Source organism: Aquila chrysaetos, chromosome 12, assembly GCF_900496995.4.
Source record: "Aquila chrysaetos chrysaetos chromosome 12, bAquChr1.4, whole genome shotgun sequence".
NCBI classification, from domain to species: Eukaryota; Metazoa; Chordata; class Aves; order Accipitriformes; family Accipitridae; genus Aquila; species Aquila chrysaetos.
This window is the reverse complement of record NC_044015.1, coordinates 39,464,372-39,485,315: the sequence shown is the minus strand read 5'-3', so window position 1 is coordinate 39,485,315 and position 20,944 is coordinate 39,464,372. Positions and strand designations below refer to the sequence as shown.

The 20,944-nt window shown below is 42.8% G+C and overlaps 1 protein-coding gene across 12 annotated transcripts in view; it reads right to left on the bottom strand.

Annotated features, from left to right (window-relative positions):
* The window catches only part of NFIA (nuclear factor I A), a 360,965-nt gene that overhangs the window by 151,827 nt on the left and 188,194 nt on the right, over window positions 1–20,944 (bottom strand). The window lies entirely within an intron of this gene.

The following is a 20,944-nucleotide window of genomic DNA, read 5'->3' as shown; positions in this document are numbered from 1 at the left end:
TATAAAGCCACACCAAACTATTATGTAAATACTGCATGTTGGAGTGGGTATTTTAGTTTTACGGTGGGACAGCAGGAATAAGCTTATAAATCTAAGGCCCGGGGTCAATGCTTAAGAAGAGATTACCTCTAAGCTTTACTTACACATTCTATTTTGGCCCAACAATTTACAATGTATTTCTGGAAAAGAGAATAGTCCCTGCTCATTCCTGCTGGCACAGGGCACGTGGTAAGATGCATCCTCCTGAGATGTCGGGGGCTAGCACCTAAGAAGGGACGGTAAATTCCCGTCAAAGCAGTAGAGAAGGCAATCTGACTTGAGCTGCAATGGGGATAAAATAAATCTGCTCGGCTTCAGGCCGGCACTTTTTCTGGCTCATGACACAGGCTTTCATGCAGTCTCATCGCCTATCGCACAGCCTGTCATGACCCTCACCCTAACAGCTTCGCCTCAAGCCAAGTTCCATGAGGGCTCCTTCCAAAACAAACCAAGACAAAGTTTCTCTGAAGCAAAGTTTTTCTGAACTGAGCAAGATGCGACTCTACTTCCACCCACGTAGTAACCTATGCACATGCCCAGAGACCTGTGACCAAAGCACAAGAAAATGCGTGCACCAAGTACTCCAGTTGCCAAAAGGGAGTCCAAAAGCTTAGATCAAGAAAGAAAAATTGTGCAGAAATTTCAAAGATGTCTCGACACAACTAGCAAACCACATCTGCAAATCTGCACACCCCCATTTTTTTGAGGATGTAAGCTACAGGTGCCATCATAGCGGCCGCTGTCTGAAACGGGGCCCGTACGCTTTCAGCTGTATCACCCAGCTCACAAAATGAGGTTGTAAAATAAGAATAACCTTATAACAATACAGTGTTACTTGAGGAATGAGATTCTTAGTACACAGACGGTATCAGAAGGGATCATCAAAACATTATGATAGATACTAAACTGGAATTCCTGTTAAGATGTTAACTTACATTTATACATAAAAGCAGCATATTTAAAGTGCACTTGTTAACATTGGCAGTTATTTTACTGACAGGCATTCGGAGAGCATTGTAAGGAAGTTACATTGGTAACAAAGCAGCTATTTTAAATAATACTAAATGAGGTATTTAATAGAAGTTAACAGTAGAGATTAAGAAGCAGTACACGTGGATTGTTTGATTTTGTACTCTAGTGGCAAAGGAAGACATAACAGTGTGTTTGGACAGAAGAATCTTAAATGTTTGAAGTCTCCAGCTGCAGAGTTTCAGGGCTGAGTTACTGAGCACAGGCCAGAGATTACCCTAACTCGGTTAACCGAAAAAACCTGCCAGAAGGAGATTTCCATCCTGCCTTGCAGGGTTTGCTGGGACATACTCTCTGAGTCTCGCACGAACAGCAAGGAACTCCCTGTGATCGAGATGGTAAGTGTTATGCTAAACCCCTTTTCTAGCACGTAAGAAGCATGCTTTCTAACTCTGCAAACTCCAGACCATTTCCTAGAAGGAAGGAAAGTAAAAAAGCTTATGTCAGGAAACCATTCCTCATCATGCCCGTGTAAAAAGGAGAGTGAACGCATACATAAAAAGGAGAGTGGATACATTTATTTGCTCTTTTTTCTCCTTGGACTGAGAGGCACATGACAGAAAACAGAGCGGGATCAAGTCCAAAGAACTATCCTCTTTAAGGATACACTACGTGGTATCATCAGCGAGTCTCAGCCAATATTGGCTAACAGTCGCTGTCTGTTTGCCAAGCAGAAGTTTGCCATGTTAAACTGTCACTATAATGCCACCTTGAAGAGGCGTTATCATCACTCTTGCGATGATACACGGCAACCGTGAACGGAAACCGAGGCCGGAGCTCACACATCTGAATAACAGACAATCCTGGTGCCATGGATAAGTAACCCAACAGACAGCGCTGCCTGCTTATCACTGCCACGATCCAGGAGCCCTCTTCAAATGGACATTTCCTGCAGCAAAATTTATACTGGCTTATGACTTTATAACATGCCAATTACTCAATTTTATTTAAAATACTGAGAATACAGAAACCCATTTTATTATTTCTCTAAATTTACTGCTTCCCTGCTCTGAATACAGTATAAAAGCGCAATGGAAAGCCACAAAATCACTTACGCATCTCATGGAATTGATACTGACCTAAAACATGGACAAAAACTCATTCCCAAGGCATCTTGCCTTAAGACCTTCACAGGTAAAGGACAGAGAGACAGCCAGCACAGCAGCCACAAGGCAAGGGCTAGATTTCCCCTTTCACTAGACTTCTCTTGATATTGAATTAGGCATATAAAACCTGGGGAAAGGAGAGCATTACACCAGACAAAAGCGCTATATGCTGCTGCAGACAAGGCTCACCATATGGGAAAACACTTACATAATATAGCTGCACTGCTTAGCCAGGGTTGCTGCACAAACTCCTCATTAATATGGCAAAGTTATAACATGAACTTACAGAACGCGGGACCTGAAATTTGATTAGATACAGGGTGGGAACTTTTTTTTATTTAATAATGACTGTATAATATTGACCTTAGTAATTACAGACTGGAAAAGTGAACTTTGCATTAACGGCACCATATTGATTTTGCAAATGCAAAAGTACAAAAGTACTTTTATGCCTAAGAAAGGTTCTAGTTACCACATTTGAAAGACCTCGGGAGAACAGTGTCTTGGAGAACTGTATTCTTCATTCAGTAGTGCTCCTAAGCACACACCTAACTGCCGTACTCACAAGCCCTAATATTTAACAACCTGATAAAGCCTCCTCTGTAGTGCCCTCAGGTCCCTTCGACTCAAGGTGGTACTCAATACTTTGCGGAGTTGGAGTCAACTCTAATGGGTCAAATGCAATTTAACTTATTAAAATAGTTTATTCGATATGTAATACATCAGTGAATTAATATATTATTCACCAATATGTTCTGAACTATTTAGCCAGCTGTATGAAATGTTTCTAATACACTAGCTGACATTTTTTTAATTATACAAATACTTTGGGTAGCAAATAACTGTTCGCTATTTGGCAAGCCCTACAAATTATATACAGTTAATTATATTCAGGTTGGTATACGGGTTATAAATAACTGTGATAAAACTGATATCGATGCTGACAGAATTTTAGTGGAAATCGACATTTTCCTATACTGAAGTAACTGAGAGCTATGAAAAGAAATACTGCCTCCAGAAATGCAATTGTAAATTAATAAATTGTGTATGTGCACAAAATGACTTATTATGTTAACACACTACATATTTTTGCCTTCAATTCTTATTAATTTCATGTTTTGCCTTAATTTATACTTTACTTGAGAATTTTTTTCATTCCTCTTTTCTTAAGTATTGTTTAAGTTGTTACTGACTTTTAAAGTTTTTCACAGACAGATCCTCCATAGAATTCTATTTGCAAGTAAATCCCAAACTTTAAGTATCAACTCTCAGACCTGTGTACAGATCTGTGTGAGCAGTCACATACTGCTAACCTGGAGACCAAGTAGTAAGCCAAGCCCTGGGACTGCGGTAGGTGGAGAACCCCGGCACCCAAAAGAATCTGAACCAACACAGGACTGTCTAAGATGCTGCAGTCATTTGCATTCATTCAAAGGTTATCGGCTTTATAATGACATAAAATTTAAACACAAAATTCTAACAAGGTACAGAGCTCATGGTACTCTCCGTTACATAGTCCTAAACCAGTCTGTGAGGTTTGCCTCAGTCTAACCAAGTCAAAATTTGTTTCAGGCTGTGCCTTATGCAAAGACAAACCCTACCATCTGCTTGGGGTTCAGCTAACCAGCCTCCTTTCCCGAGATTCCCTGAAGTAGCAACCTGAATATCACACCTGTTTATCACGACAACTCCCTTTAACAGATCCTTCTGTTTCCCTGTCCTGACTATTATATCTGTTAGCATCCTGTAGCAGGCAAGGGGAACGTGACCTCTTCCCGTACACGAGGGAAGAGGCTGAAATTTTGAGCCACGGTGATGTAGCCTGTCACCAGGTGTGGATTAGCTGTTCCAAGTCAGTGCATGTCGCAGTGCTTTAAGGATGTGCGGAGGCGTGATGAAATTCAACACAACAACATATATCCTCAACTTACCACATCCTCGTCTGAAACAGTCATGCCTGGAGGGACCATTTCCCATGTTATGGTATGTAGTAAAATACAAAAACAACAAAAAAAACCCCAACAGAACAAAACAAGACAAAAAACCTAAAGGAAAATGGATACCTTTTGTGAAAGAACTATTACTAAATGTAAAGCCAGTGGAAAAAAAAGGGGGAAAAAAAGGAAATAAAAAAAGGAGAGCACATTCTTCAGTAGGGGAAGTTTCTCCTGTAAATTGGCAGTGAATCAGTTAGTAAATGACATGCCTAAAATCAGGTGGTGGATTATTGGAAATGAAATCTTTGTCCCAGGAAAGCCAACGGCAAAAATCCTATTGATTTCAACGGGACAGGGCTGTCTCTCTGGACTTAACAGTCAATCATGCAGAATTGGCAACGGCATCTGAACGTCCCTGTTTGTTATTAGACCACGGAAATCCGTATTAGTTTGCTTCATCTGCACTTGTGACCAGCACACCAGCACTTTTTTTTTGGCATGGACGTACAAATAAGCAGAGTAGGTTCAATTTTTCAACCCAAGCCACATGAATGAGAGCTTTGCTATTTCTCCCAAGCATTTCAGAGTCCATTTTCCCCCTGAAAGGCATGGGCAGCCTCACCGCTAATGGGAGTGCTGTGTTTACAAGCAGAGAGGAACTAAGCCTTTAGTGTTTTTGCATATTTGCAATACAGTATGTGGCTGGGATGGGAGGAAGGTTTGTTGGAAGAGGAAGACGGTGAGAAATGGTGGAGGAAAAAACCTGGTCCTTAGAGGCTAGTATTGCTATGAAGTATACACTGTCCTCATTTTTCTCAGTCCTTTTTGCAGAAAAGCTTTGGCGAGGAACAATCAAACTAAATTGCAGATACTTAATACCATAAATATTATACAGTGGTATAATGCTCCCATTTAAACAACTTTTCATGAACAACCTTTCAAAATTTAAGTGCTTGGAAATTCTTGGATGACAAAGCTGCTATTTATGACATCTTTTTATCTGAAAGCAAAACCGGGTCCAAATAAATAAAAGGACAATAACAGACTAACAATGTAGAAAGAATGCGTGTGTGCGCAGCGCGCACCCACGCAGAAAAACAATAAACAGATTTACAATAGTGAAGCCTGTGATAGGCAAGATACTATTAATACGGTGCCCGAAGCCCATCACTTAGATTAAATATTATATGGAAATCGCCACAGATTGATACAAGGCTGAGTAAACAAACGATACAAACTGTAGTGGGTATATTTGTCCAGACATGTATTAGTGCAATACACGAAATGGGACCCAGTGAACGTTTAAAGTGAAAATTTGTGACCTGTTAGTATCCCCAAAATGCCCGTAGAACATTATTCTCCCTTTTAACCTTAATTTTTATTCTCTGTCTCAATTTCTGCTCTGCTTCTCCCATCATAGCCCGAGTTACCTACGCTGACAGCCATAGCAGGCCAAGGTAGCACAGATGGGGCGGCTGCAGCTGCATCTCACCTGCCAGACTGCAAAACCCACCGGGACACTTTCCCGCTCCCTTTATGTCTGTCTTTGTGCATTTGCAACAGCGCCTTTCTCTGGGCCTTTATTGAACGTGTCACTGATGCCGCGCAGCTCCAGCTACGACGCACCGCTAATAAGTCGCAGATCCGCAACGCGTTTCTTAACGGAGGAAACCCAAGACGGGCCTCCCCCAAAAGTATACCTTGAACATGCCGGTATGGGTTCTGATTTAAAGCAATTCAATATGCCTGGCTCCCCAAAGGCAGCACGCCCGTAGGGACAAAGAATACCTCAATGCAACTCAACAGCAAACCCTGCTGGATTAAATTGCAGTGCCGGTGGGCTCCACATTTGATCTCGGTTCGCCTTTGTCGGGGAGCGGAGCGGGCGCAGGTGGCGGTGCGGGAGCAGCCTGGCTTTCAGGGCGATGGGAACAATGTGCGGCGAGCCGAGCGCGGCAAAACTTCCCTCGTAAAGTTGCTCGTTTCGGGCTTCACATGAAACTTGGCAAAGTTTCCCTCGGGGCCCGATTTTTTTCAAAAGCCTTAACCTCCCTTCCTTTGTTTAATCTTCAATTTTGTGCCTAAAAAATAAGGGGGCGGGGGGGGGGTGGGGGGGGAGGTGGTTGTCAGTTTTTCCATACCCGGCTTTGCAGGCTGCAAAAAAAAGTCCTGCTGCCACCTGAGCGGGGGATTGGCCGGGCAGCGAGATGCCTGCGTGCTCTCGCTTACTTCCACAAATAATCCCACCTGCAAATGGAGAAGTTGAGTTTCAAATATCAGGCCCTCAGGTTCACGGATCTTTTGAAATGAAGCTGTGTCAGATTTATGGCTTCGGTGTGCGAATGGAGGAAACCGTGGCCATTTTGAGCGAGTTCTGCCCGGAGCTTTCCGATCTGAACCACAGGCTCTGCTTCGAGATCAGAGCACAGAAAGTTTTTGTAGCACGCGTGTGCTCGCCGAAAAATATGCGTACCCCTGTAAAGCGAAGCAGACATAGAGCACATGTCTCCAAGAAGCACGCCTGCCTTCCCCAGCCTGCAAATGCAGCTATCACCGCTGTATTTATTAACAGCTATAAAGCGAGGGAAAGTCCCCACGTTATACCGTCCCCGAACTGCTTTCCTATTAAAACAGAAGACAATTACAGCAGACTGCACGCCCTTTACTTTGGATGCAGTTAAAGATTTTGCTGGCTGCTACACCAAAACTTCCCATGCTGTGTTTACTGAATTGAATATAATCTTTTTTTTCTTCCTACCTTAATTTCAATATTTAGAATAGCTTAATTATATCTGATATCTACTAAACGTTAAATTGCTGCCATGGATACTGTACTTGTTTTAGGCTTTGCCCACAACCCAAAATGTAACTGAAGATTAATAGAATGCTGAGATATTTTTGGCTGCAAGTGAAATTTAATGAATAAACATTTAAATAAATTACCCCAATAATGAAACAATATGCCATTAATGCCTGAGTTATGCTAAATGCTTCGCTTCTCTTACAATTCATGCAAATACTCGGGAAAAGAAATTATAGTGGTGAACTACATTAAACAAAATCCTTCCGAAACCACACCCATAAAACAGTGTCTCTCCAGTATCGGGAACAAAAACTGTGGCTTGTCAGTCAAAGTGTCTAACTATGGCATATGGGTAAAGGTTTCAGTCTGCTATCTCCAGACTCATCTTATGGCCCGGGTTCAACGCTACTGAACCGCTCTCTAGACAAAAGACGAACTCATTGAAAATGGGTGCTGCGAGCTGTCTGGTCAGTGCGACCGCGCAGCCTGCGTCTGGATGCACACAAACTACTGGCATGGGGGAAATGCAATGCGCTTTGGAGGGCTTTAGAGTTTCCTAAGAGCTGAAAAAGAAGCAGCCTGAAGGTTAAAGCTGGCTAGTCAGAATGGCATACTTGGCTGCATATATAGCCAGGTGGCCTGGGCATATTGGCAAACAACTGGCAAACTGCCCAATACATATGGCTTAGATTGCTTTGCTCTTCCCATGAAGCCTTCTTAGACTCTTGAGCAAGCATTCATTTTAGAGCGAAACGCATCCAAGTGTTAAATAAAATCTTCCCCCAAATATACTGCATGTAACCTTTTCCTTTAAATAATAAAGAGATAACTACACTAAAATAAACTAATTATGTTTTTTAATGAATTCTTACATAAAAGCGACACCCCCCCGGCCTTTCTCTCAGTGGATCTGCCCTTACTTTTGTTAACTCCTGAAGTACCAAATATGCCGTTTTTTCCACACGCGCTCCTTTTGAGGGCTGAGTACTCATTGCAGCTCTTAGCACACCATAACTTGCATTTGCAGGGAAAAGTTGGGCGCTTGAGAGGCACGTCAGCAGCGTCCTGCGCTGCTGCCACCGCGCAGAAGCTACGGCAGATGTTCGGGGCTTCTCCCAGTTTCGCAGTTACTCTGCGGTTTAGGCAGATAGTTGCCTTTATTGAATGTTAAATGACATTTTATTCTTGAAGAGTGCTTTCTCTTAAAAACTTGAAGTCAAGTCCCAGTAGAAATTTAAAAATCCAGAAAATTCAGGCGAAGCGCTTGACGCGTACTCCAGAGCAAGTATATGTTTAAGCATCAATCCTACAGCACAAGTCCTTGTGCTAAGGCTAGTGTAAATACAGCATTAAACATTCACAACAGCTTTGGGGAAAGGGCTAAACATATTTAAACAATTAACACATGCCGAACTCTAAGCCGGTGCTTACATGCCACTGACTCTAAGCAGAGGTTGTGACAAAGGTAAATTCTTCTAAATTAAAAGCAATGGGACTTCTGTTGAAAGCTCCGTAAATGCTTAAGTGTTTTGCTGAACTGAAGCCTGAGTTAATGAGAAACAAGAAATAATTCTCCTCAGTTCCAGAAAAAATGTGCTTGCTCACCCTCATCCCACTGAAACCCCTTTCTGCTTCACAAATGGGACACTGAAGTTTCAAGTGCTGCGAGCTACATTAAGACAATAACCTAAGTTTCATTTTAATGGACTCTTAGCTACAGTTCTTCTGCGGTTAACAAAGGTCCAAAAAGAGAAAGCCAAAAACTTTTCCAAAAGCTGTTTAAGAGCTAAGAGCGAGTTACCATTCCTGTGTCACTGACAGGTAATTCTGCATCCCTAATGAATATAAACCTTGATAGTAACATGTTTTAATTAAAATCAAGGTCTTGTTAACATTTTAAAGGCAAGTATGTCACCTGCTAGTAAAAGTTAAGTTCTAATAATCCAGGCTTTACAATCCTCATCTCTGAAAGGACAAATACACACAGCAGATAGGGATTCAGTGCTGACTTCAGCCCAAGTCTCCAGACACTACCTCTGTTCAATCATTTAATCTCCTTGTCATTTTGGTTTTTTGATAGGGCTCCCTTTCCTGTATTCTTTGCTTGTTTTATATATTTGAAGTATGAAATCATCAGGTCAAGGAGTAATTTACTTATATAGATTCTTATTTATATAATGTCTATGTACAAGGAGGACCTGACCTTCACCAGAACCCCTATAAGCCATCATAATATAAATAGCGTACATTATTTACTTAACTTCCTTGCTTCAGTTTCTTTAAGGGGGGAATAATATTTACAGGGATGTTGTGAGGATTAGCTCATTACTTCAAGAGCCTTGAAGATGAAACATGCAATGTAAATGAGAAATATCAAGTATCAGCGACACTGATGAAATTATCATCACCATTGTTAAGAGCGGCATTCGAGAGTAAAATCGGGAGAGAAATGTGTCTTTCTGCACAAGCACGTCGCTATAGGCCAAAACACGATGACCTTGTCGCCATCTTTTCCTTCACCTTCCTCATCCCCCTCCTCACTGGCAACGAGCATCATTTGGAGCTTTATTAGAACGTCTCCACGCCAAGTTGGACATGCTCCAGGCAGAGCCGTCCTCGGCCAAGGGCAACATGTGAAGTGCTCTCAGACAACTCGGATGGCCTGGATGGAGGAAAGAGAGAGGGCGGAACAAACAAATCGGGGATTGTTGTTTGTCCTGCGCAGACTTTGTCGCCCGAGCACTTGACAATTATGAATTTCTCTTGACGGCGTGAACTGGAGGCTCTAATGACAGCAGCAAAGGGGAAATTTGTGCCTTGAATCCCCTGCTGCAGCACGCTATTAGTATGGATTATACATGCCGCTGCAATTTGTACTGGAGCTGCAACACGGCTCCTAACCGGTATGATGGACCAATGCTAATCTGTTCTTCTTGTCTCTTTATCACTTGGGTAAGAAAGATCAAAAGCAACCCAAACACTAGGGATATTGAAATTCCACATCCAGATCTGACTATATTTGGCAAAGGATCTGTGGGCCAGATCTTCACTCAATTTAGCAGTGCTACTTCATTTAATGATTCAGGCCTCGTTACTGGGGCAAATCAGACCTCCGAAACCCACTACCACTGAGTCTGAGCCGGCTGAAATCTGACGATGATGCACTTGAACACCGCGCCGTGGATACGCTTCCAGCACGTAGTGCGAGACAGAGGGAGACTGCTGAGCCTTGCAAGGCAAATGAAAGAAAGCCTTTACGGACAGAGTAGAGTTACCAGTCCTTAGTCGTAACCCAAGTACGCTGAATCAAATCAGCGCTTCAGACTACAATTTGCTTTTTACCTGGAGAATTGTAACAAACTGACAAGTCAAACCGAAATGGGAAGGGGGCAACACCGTACAAATTGAATGAAAGAGTTGCCCGAGCCGCTCCAACCTGAGCGCGGGCACTGCCCGCGCCTCGGCCCCCTGCTCCAGAAGCACCGATACGCCCGCACTGCATCGTGCCAAACCCGCAAGCTGTCCGGCAAAGCGCTACGAAATCAGGCCACTGAGGGCTTGTCTACCTGGCAAACGGCACGAGAGACTCGGGTAGGGTCTGCCGGAGCTTGCTTTGGTAGTGGGAGCGATCCCACCACGCAGCCTCCCTTCCCGGCACGGCAGAGGCACACACGAGAGCTGCGGGTGATCTCATTTCCAGTAGTTAAGTGAAGTAAGTGCGTAAGTATGCAGGATTGGGGCCCTGGAAACCATGAAGAAAATGGGTTTCTCTTTTTACTGCAGACAACTGCAGCGCCTGTGGACTATTGCGGCAATGCTTCTTTTCCCCAGAGGAGGACCTGGTCCTGGGATTTTAAATTTTCGTAATATATAAATGACTTCGTAAGAAACTTTTCATTAAAAATAAAGACTCCAAAAAAAAAGGTTAAAAATATTGCCTAGCTAAGTAAATACACAGATTTAAAGCATATGGATAAAAATGAGTGTTACTATAAACACGAAGCATGTTTTTTAAAAGAATTTTGCAAAAAGATAAACTTTTTCTAACTGTATTTTGATTAAAGTTTTGAAGCTGTTTATTGTAAGTAATTGCTTTCCTCAAGGAAAAACAGATGTATAGATGCAGGAGTTTATTTCTTCTTCTCCTTTGTGTGAAAGTACACATGAAAAGTGTTTCTATAAAAGAAATACAAGAGCTGGAATAGTTTATGTCATTGTAAAGATAATAATAAATTAGTGCTTACTGTGCCTGTAAAAGTGCAGGAGACACTTTCTCCTGCTTGTCCTCACGCAGGCAAACTTTCTGAATTCTCTGAGATTTAACACGTAGAAAATTATCGAAAGTAAAACTTGCCCTAAGAGCGTCAGAAGTTTGGTGTCTGGGTGTTTTTTTGTTTTTTTTTCAATTTTGCACTTTTTCTTAAAAAAAAAATTTCAAAATCTTTTAAAGTATACATACCAAGGCCCAGGGCTGAAATGGTCTTTGTCCCTACCAGTGCTAGTCTTCACATTTTGAGAAAACTTGTCTGGCTCCTACAGAAAGCAACAGTGCTTCTGGCCTCAGCTTCAGCAGAATCCGGCCCCGAAGCTCATCCACCTTTTTCTCCGAGACAAAAGGTTGTAAAGGAGGCCAAAAGCTCTATGCTTTGATACCGTTCCCAAACATATGGGAACGTACAGCTTCATGAAACTGCATTTAACAGATGTTTAAAGAAAGACAACTAACAGATCCAGAATGTAGTAATGAGGAAAAAAGACAATGTACATAAATTCAGCTGCATGTCTCTTTATAGCGCTACCAATGCCCCGGAGACAAAATGCAAATGAGTCGACTTATTTGCAATATGACACTCTCCATTTTATATTTAATATTTTAGGTCATTACTAAAACTGATTTTCTTCTGAAGTGATTTCTTCTGGCACCTAAATGGAGGGAGATTTACACAGTCTGCAGCGTATTGTACTTTGTCAGTTCAGAGAGTCGTGAAAAAAACCTCGACTATCAATTTCAGATTTCAAAAGTAAGTGAAGAGGCCCTGTGCAGGCTCCACGCACAACCCCTCTGCCAGCCGAGCGTCCTGGAAACATCTTTCTTTTTTAATTTTGCAACTTCTGAGCCCCAAATTTGAGTTGTAGATAGTTTTGGAGCCCAAAGACCAACTGTTCGGTTTAGCAAACCAACAATGTCTGCTCATTTTGTCCCAATCTTTTCAGCTTAAATATTCACAATGTGCCATTATTACTGAATCATTATCTGCCTTTAGCTCTGACAACAGCATCATAAGGGCTATGAAAGGCTCCTTTCTTCTCATGATTAGTCTCTAAAACATTTCCTCATCTTACAGTGCTTTGCAGCTTCCCAGAATGCACCGCTCAATTACAGTGCTGAAATTAACTGTATGCCACTCTTATTTATTGATAAAAGAATAATCAAGTGCTCCAGCCCATAGCCTGCTTTGGCCACAGGTTTTATATCAAGTTTCAAGTAATGCGTTTTTTTAACTCTTTGAATCCTCTTATAAATGGATGGCATTGTCTGCGGCGCGGTGACAACATTGTGCCGCTCGCTGTGGCGCACAAGATAAAGCACCCTTCATTTGCGTGGGGTAATCTTGTTGAAAATAGTCGTGTACGGCTGACACTTTAAAAATTAATCTTGAAAGGGAAGAGTTTGTTTGGTTTTTTTATCACTGGGACTGATTAGGCTCCAAAGAAATCAGATGTAAATAAAACCGAGATACAAAACTTAGTAAAGTTCGGTCTGAAAGTTGCACACGCACATTAAAAGACGCTGCCGTATGCGTTGCCTAGTGAGATTATTTTAGCTGGAGAGGATAATTGGAAGACTTCTTACATCTACCTCCATGGGGTGTTCCTTGCATGGACCGTATTAATTGCTCAGGAACGGAATGCGGGGCTTTGGCTCTCCTACGCGGGCTGTTTTGAAATGTGACATTAAATTGTGATTTAGCAGATAACACGCACAAAGCAAACTGCCCCAGAAACAATGGGCTCGCTTCTCCGGAGGCTGGCGCTGAAATTCCGATCGACTTCAAAGAGAGCGGACTCGGGCTTGAAGTTCCTATCACTTCTACCGAAGCAAAAAGATTTTCTATCCAATACCAAAGAATAACATGTAATTGGGCTATAGCTTGGTCCAGTGCAAGAATGAAAATAAAAACACTTTCTAAACCTCAAAGATACTTGCTAAGCCATGTATACATTAATCATTTATACCACATGATTATTGTTCATTATTTGGGCAATAACAAATGGAAGGGTGTGGGGGTTAGTGTGGGTTTTAACAAACCACATTCTATTTAAGCAAAGCCAACTATTAAAGAAAGACCTAAGTTGCCAAACCAAGATAAATATATGCCATTATTATGATCACATAAAAGCTACTACTCTCGGCATTACAATTTCTCTTATAATTGGTACTATTATAATTAAATGAATGCATATGTTTACAGTTCTTCTTTGAATGGTAAAGTGATTTAGCAATGATGGTGTCTCTAATTTCTTTTAACTGTACTGGCAAACTTCACTTAAACAGTGGTCTAAATACCACATTGCCACAATAAATTAGTAAAGCATCTAGTAAAGTCTCCATATATTGTTATTGAGTTTAAATGCTTCAGAATAAACCAGCTAGTGACCCTTCAGTATGCCCAGGTAAAAAAAAAAAAATATACTCCTCAAACAGAATAAGATATGGGAAAATTCTTACATAAAATACATATTTAAAATATGAATATACCAGCAGTCACAAATGCCTACAGCCTTTTTTGCAAGACTGATCAAATGTAGAAAATTGTTCCCCAGGAGTGTCTGCCCAATTTTAAGTAATACAGTTCAATAAGACATTTGTAAGCTGTCAGCTTACATGAAAAGGTGGCAAGACAGAAGATATATGTGTGTCTTAAATATTCTAAGCATTTGTTTGCCCTGACACTCTAGTCATTATTATACACTAGTGCTAGGAAAGTTAACAACAGGCTTTTTCGGATAATCAATTTTTATATCTATCTACCGTAAGAATTTGTATGGTATCCATCAGCACAGCATCCAACAACTTGGGTTACGGAGCGAGACTGAGCCTTGAGTCCCATGAATTGCCGAACTGTTTCCCAGCGCACGGCACGAGGGCACGTCTCCCGCATGCCAAATGAAGGCGTAGGGGCTTTTCCAACTCTGCTCTTACGATGGGACTCATGGTTGGAGACCTGAAGTGGCTCGCTCGGTTTCTAACCAGGGCGAGTATCGTCAGCGTTTCCCATAATGGCTGTGGTTGGTAAGAAACTTAACCTGGAGGAAAGACTTTTGAGTTTTGTGTTTCTCGTGGTTTGACCCAATGCACTGTAAACATTTTGAAAAATTTGGATTAATTTGGGACTGTCCTCTCTCAGTTTTATAGTTCCTGTGAGTCGAGCCAGCACGTGAGACCCTGCAGATGTTTTAGTTTGGGTTTGAGATGTTGATTTGGACACTGAAGTTCTCGGGAAAACCAGAGTTTGCTGACCCAGAATGAGAGACGGTTGAAAGACAAAAGAAAAAGGAGTGCAGGCTGAAGCACGGGCTGTACACAAAATGAGGACTGTTTATGGCAGAGTTTCAGCACGCGGGCAAACGGATCAGGAGAAAAATCTGTTACGTTTCCCTCCAAACCAGGTGAATATAACCAGCAGCCCTTGTAAAATCTGCTGGGGTTTTGGGCCAGTATGCATGGGTCATTACTCCAGAGGCTTCAGGGAAGGCTAAAAAAACAGGATTTTTTTTTTTCCCAAATCTTTCTACTAAGCCCGACAAGTAATTCTATTAGGAAAAATAAGGCAAGCTGTAATGTTTGAGTTTAATAAGCGAAACACAGCAAATATGTGAACAGAACTTCTGACTTAATATTCTTTAACAGATGTTTTATAAAGTACAGATTTAAAAGATTTGCCTGTCTTATTGTCCTGGCTGTTGCCATATTATACGGCTACATTTTCAGTCCCAGATTTTCCCAGCTGTAACAGTTAAATAGCGAGGGGTATAAGCCTGGATACTGTAGGCAAAATGCCCAAAATTATTCTCTCCCATGGAAAAACACCCCGGTATAAAGGCGGCGATGAGAAGGTGGACTCAATCCTTTTGGCAAAGCAATAATCTCCACACTCTTAAAAATGGATATGGTCATTTTAATGCACACTATTTTATGAATGATGCTTTAACTGTGCTGCCAATTAGCAGAGCCTTAAAAATACCTCGCTTATACAGGCCTGATAACTGTCTTTCTTAACCTTTAACTGACCTTTTTTGTTTTTGCCATGCTCATAAACCAGCATATGAACTATCAAAGAGAACGGCACTGAACATCGATTCGAATGTTATATATTAAAAAAAGGGAAAAAAATACCAAATAAAAAGGGAAAAAAAAAATAAGGCAGAAAGGAATGAAACCCAGCTGGTCAGCCAACTTTTAAAAACCATAAGCAGAAAACATGCTCTTCTAATTGGACAGAGAAGACAAGATCTGGAATAGGTGCAATTTTATTACTGCAACAGCGATTCACATAGCCCACGCTCTTTTCAAAGCACGAGCCCCGTGGAGTTTTATCGGACATCTGGAGCCGGGCTCTGGCAAGATGCTGAGGGACTCGGGCTCCCATTGATCTCCGCACTGGCAACAGGCGCTCCAGCCTTGCAAAGGCAAGCTCTCTCCAAACGGTAACGGTGAAGTATTTTGCTCAAAAGTGTACAGAGAAGGATATTTTTCCTTTTACCCAAGAGGTATAAGGCGTATTTCAGATATTTGGTCTCGAGACCCTGCGACTTCACAGAAAGTCAGAAATGAAACGGCTGACAAGACCAGGCTATGGCAGCCAATCTAAGGCTATTGAGTTTATCAAACACACCTAAAATAGACTCTGCTACATTTCATCTAAAACTGTGTGTATTCAAACATATGGCTAAGGGAAGAGATATATGCAAAAGCTTATGCACACACAATGTTTAGCATCTACTTTCAAAATATCTCTCACAAGAATTTCAGGAGGCCCCAAAATAGCAAATATTATTCGCTTGATTATTAACATCTTCTCCTTTTATACCAGTCAGTTGAAAAGTATGCAATCACTGGGTATTTTTGGTGGCCTCTCAATCATGTCAAAGATCATAAGACAAGCAGATGGTGTACATCTGGGCTTACCCAGCAGTAAGGAAAATATCTCCAGCACAGGTAGAATGATAAAGACGGGACTAAACATACACCATTCCTTTTGGACCCGTGGAACGGGATTAGTCCCATGTTTCTATTTGCCTGTCTGGAGCAGGATGACCTGGAGAGGTACAACAGCAAACAGCACTTATGACGTGGAGCAAAAAGAAGCCTTGCAACATCTCCAGCACAGCCCTTGGCCACGCCACCGGATTAGGCTGCCCCGGCTCATTTAACGCGGAGTCGAGAAGGAAGAAGTTAATGAAAGAGATTTGCAGGGAGGCGATCGGGGTGACCCTCCCTGTGATTTCAGCGGAGACGTGAGGAGGGGCCAAGCCGCCCCATAGCATCAATCACCACCAGAAGACTCTTTATCTCCATGGACCCACATCGATTTGCACTGAGAACCTGCCCCAACCTCTCGAACATCATTTAGGTTTGTTTTGGCCACATGGTCAGAGTTCATATGAGCAACAAGTTTATGGCCAAAGTCTGCCCTAAAGCGCCGTTTTGCCCACTTGCATAAGAGCAAAAAATTGCCCTTGGCTTGGCCTGTCCTCACGCTGCTGAAGCCCTGGGTGAGTTTTTAGAAGAAATCCCAAAACCCAAAAGAAACTGAGGAGGGTTATTAGTAAGGGCCTGTTGCTATTCTGCTGTGAAGAGGGCTTATTTGGATATAAGTGCTGAAATTAACAGTATTTATTAGGCACATCAGATGCAGCTCTGTGTGCTGTAGCTCCTAACACCAAACTTTAAGCTTTTTTTCCATAAAACTGTCTTGAAAGACACGGATCACCTTCCTGCTTGAGACATCCAGAGTCTGCCATTAGAAGTCTAAAAAGTTAAAAAAGTGTTACTTTGCATCATTAAAACAGTATACTGCGTGGAAGCCTCTATTATAAACGCTAGGATGCAACTAACTTTGCGTATAGACTAACTTAGACGCTCTGCAGCTTACAGAGCACTCACTGCATTGTACCCAGGATCTAGATGCCATGCATACTTCGTTTGTTCTTTCTTTTCTTCTTTTCTTTTCTCCCCCCCCCCCTCACCAAAATACCAAAATATCAGATAGCTGATGACAGGGAAGAAATGTTAACACTGTAGTTTGAAAGTTTTTAACCCTTGCCTTTCATCATCCAACACTTATTCAGTCTCATGCCCCTTGCTTCACTGCTTCAAAACCTCCCGTACATACCAAGGCGATGACCACAATGTAAGCTTGTGCACTGACTGATTAGATTTAATTAGATGGATACTTTGTTCGACTGATCTTTCAGCTATAGAAAGTATTGGGTTACTTAACCATATCGGTGAAAACATTGCTTGCATGTTTGAATGCGATGGATGTGTGACACTGTTCCGCGTTAAAAAGTGCAATAGTTGGCTAAGTTTTAATGGCTGAAGTGAGATATACAAAGATCTATTTTAACTGAATTTGTGTCCCTGGAAGATTGTCTCATGTTTCCCATTATACCAGTCAGTTTAGGGAAACACGATGCCTCTATGCATGATCCTTGTCCCGCCTATGGTCTTAAACAACCACCACTACCTTGTACTATTCTTTTTTTCCTTTCTTTTTAAAATCTTGCTTCTTTCCAGTTTTGCTACTCTGCGTTCTTGCTTCCTCATCCCACCACCAGTCCTCGGCGCAGCACCTTGCAGAGCAGACTGGTGTGTTTTCATGGGACCGGTTCCAGTGGCAAAGCACCGGTCCATCGATCAGGCGCCGAGCAGCCCGATGGTGCACTGGCACGGAGGGCAGCAGCCTTCGGCTGCCTTAACCAGCGGGGCTCTGGCAAAGCACGAGCAAAGGATCACAACCGAACTCTTTGGCATCGTCGCCTTTCCACAGTTAAAGTATAATAATTAGTGCAAACCCCACGCTCTCTGCAAACACAAGGAGCTCTGCTGTTAATAAGAGCAAAGCAAAGCCGCCGTACAACCGATTACTTTGAAAAGGTCTACGGGCTAGGTCAGCCTGGCAAAGAAATTCCGCGTACGGCTCTGCTGGCAAACTACTCTACTGTAACTGTACCTTATACAAATAAAAAATGCTTTTGCCAATAAAGTTCATACTAGGTCCCCCAAAGCAACGGGTTGTTTTGACAGAAATGCCTTTAACACTAAGCCTTTTGCCAGTACACAAATGCTGTACACAAAATGACAAATTTAGAAGTAATACATAATGTTATTACTTGAACTAAAGTTTCTGCTGTAGCCACGGTTCAGTTTAAATGCTAATTTGAAAGATTACGCTTATTCTACTTCTCCTTTGGATTTATCTTTTTTATCTTTTTTTTACTTTTTAGTTTATTTGTTCTTCACCCAGACCTTACAACTCGGAACTGAGAAGTCTGTTATAAAACTCGCAGCTTAATTCAATGCTCAGAGCCACATAGGATACTGGAGCTTTTTAAAACCAGCTCCATATAATTATTATAATCTCAGTGATACCCAGAGCTCAGCTCCCCCTGGTCAATAATTAGTGCGATTGTGGCTTAATACAATTTTCTTTTTTCCCCTGAAGCAAATACAATCTTTTTAGATCAATTTGTAGATTGTTACCCTAGAGGAGGACAACAATGTAAACAAACGCTTTTTTTTAATACCATATTAACTCATTTAATTTGCACACAGATAAAAGCGTGAAAAGATTTCGTTTCGGCGGCGGAGGGACAGCCGTGTACCCAGGCGAGCTTCGCTGCCGCTCCAGATCAGGCCTGGGTCTGGACTACTGAAGAAAAAAAACCCACGTGAAACCTCTGTGCCGAAAATCAAATCCACATGCGGCGTTAGTTATTTACGCACTGAAAGGCCCCAATTCTTCGCCGTAGCGCCGCTACTTTCTGCTTCAGTGGAACTAAGCTGCTTTAACCTGGCAGCCCCGAGGAAAGGGAATCCCTGCGTGGCATACGGCCACCGCCTCCTCCGCTGGCTGGGGGACAGTGGGCACGGCGGGAAGGTCCCAGGGTCCTGGCACGGCCAGGCTGCCAAACCAGCCCTTGGGAAGTGCTGGCAGCCCGCAGAGCAACCGTGTTACAAACTCATCCCCATCTTGCACAAACTTCTCTACGGGCGAGCCAGCCTGGCCACGCAGATCCTCTGCGTCCCCGGCCATCGCCGGCCCCGCGCTTGGCTATTTCACAAGTCAAAAGTTCCCCAGGACAGCAGTGCTTGCCAGACCATGTCAGATCTGGAGGAGGTTTCACTCCGCAGAGCCCGGCAGAGGACACAGTAGCTGAAGGTTGAAATAAGTTTATTAGGAGGAAAGGGAAGGCGAAAGGAGAGACCAGGAGGAACGGGGCACAGCCAAGGATGCCTGGCGCAGGCTCTGATACAAGGAGCAAAACACAACTGTTGCCCACAGAGCAATGCACGTAAGTCACTTTTACCACCAAACCCTGCTTGCTCCTCCTATCTGTGATGCAACTGAAGTTACTAAGCCCCATTTCAGCCAGGTTACTGCCCTCTTACACCAGCGCTGTGGGGTAAAGGGGACGACAACCAGGCAAAATTAACTCTGCCTAACTTGAAGTCTCCTTCAGACAACTGCAGAGGAGCCCAAGAGTCGGCGGCAATCCCATCCCCTGCATCTGCCTGTGCTGCGAGGGTAGGAACAAAGGCAGCAACTTAGTGAAAATTCAATGTTACAAAACCACCGTGTCCGTATGAAGAAGATGGGGCATGACTGTACTTAAAACACAATGAGAAATGTGTGGCACTGACACATTTTCCCATTGCCACTTCCCCTACTCTTCTACATACACATTTCTAATGACAGTTCTTAGTTTAATGACTTGGGGGGGGTGGTGAATAGGCTTTTTATTACTCAACATACGTAAGAAAACACCGTTGGGATGGTCAAGGTAGAAAAGAAGGGACCTCCAAAACCAGACAGGAACTCTGAATACATGGGACAGCTAAGTGAGACATATTAACAAGTCAGTGCTGCAAAAATTTAACTTAATTGAAGAGGGATTCATAAGAGTACCATCTGGGAACACCTAAAGAGCCCTTCTGCAGGCTGGAACAAGAGCTTGCAAATGCATCTTTGCCTAGACACCTTGCACATGACAGTACCTTGACTTACAGCGTAGGCGTGCTATAGGAGAATAAATTTGTTTACAACAAAATTGTGGGACTGCCTGCGTACAGATAGTTTTCTATATCCTGTTTGAAAAGTATACTTGGTATTCAATGGCTTTTTTGGGAGACAATATTCATCAGTCAACTGAAGCACATCATTCTGAATCATGAATATCTCTGCAGCCAGCGAACAATTTAAAATCTTGAAGGAGTCTCCCTGCTACAGCCATGTGCCCATTCGTCCCCAAAACGTATGGGTCTGTAAGTCCTGGGACACCAGTTAACTCAGAGCAGGAGAATCATTGCCACATGGCTGTCTGAAACACCATTTTGCCACAGGGATTTTGCCAAAGGAATTTTCAGATCTCAGAAATCGAAGGGGAGGATACGTCATATGCACACACGCACACACACACTCTTACCAGTATAACCAGCATCAAACCTGGACAACTCACCTCAGAAATTAATGTAACTCCTCGAGACCATTCTGCAGGAGGCTGCTGTTATAATTTACTCCCAATTTGCACGGAGGGAAACCGAGGCATGCGTGTTGGGGATCAGACTCTCAGCCCCAGTCGCTGAGAGAGGGGCTCCCTGAGCACCCGGAGCCCACCCGCACACATCCGTGCCACAGAACACGAGTCCAAGTACCGAGATCCTCCCGGGCCAACTTGCCCAGGACGTCTGCGGCCAAGGCATGATCTAAAGCCAACTTACTGGTGTCCCCAGCCACTGCCTCTAC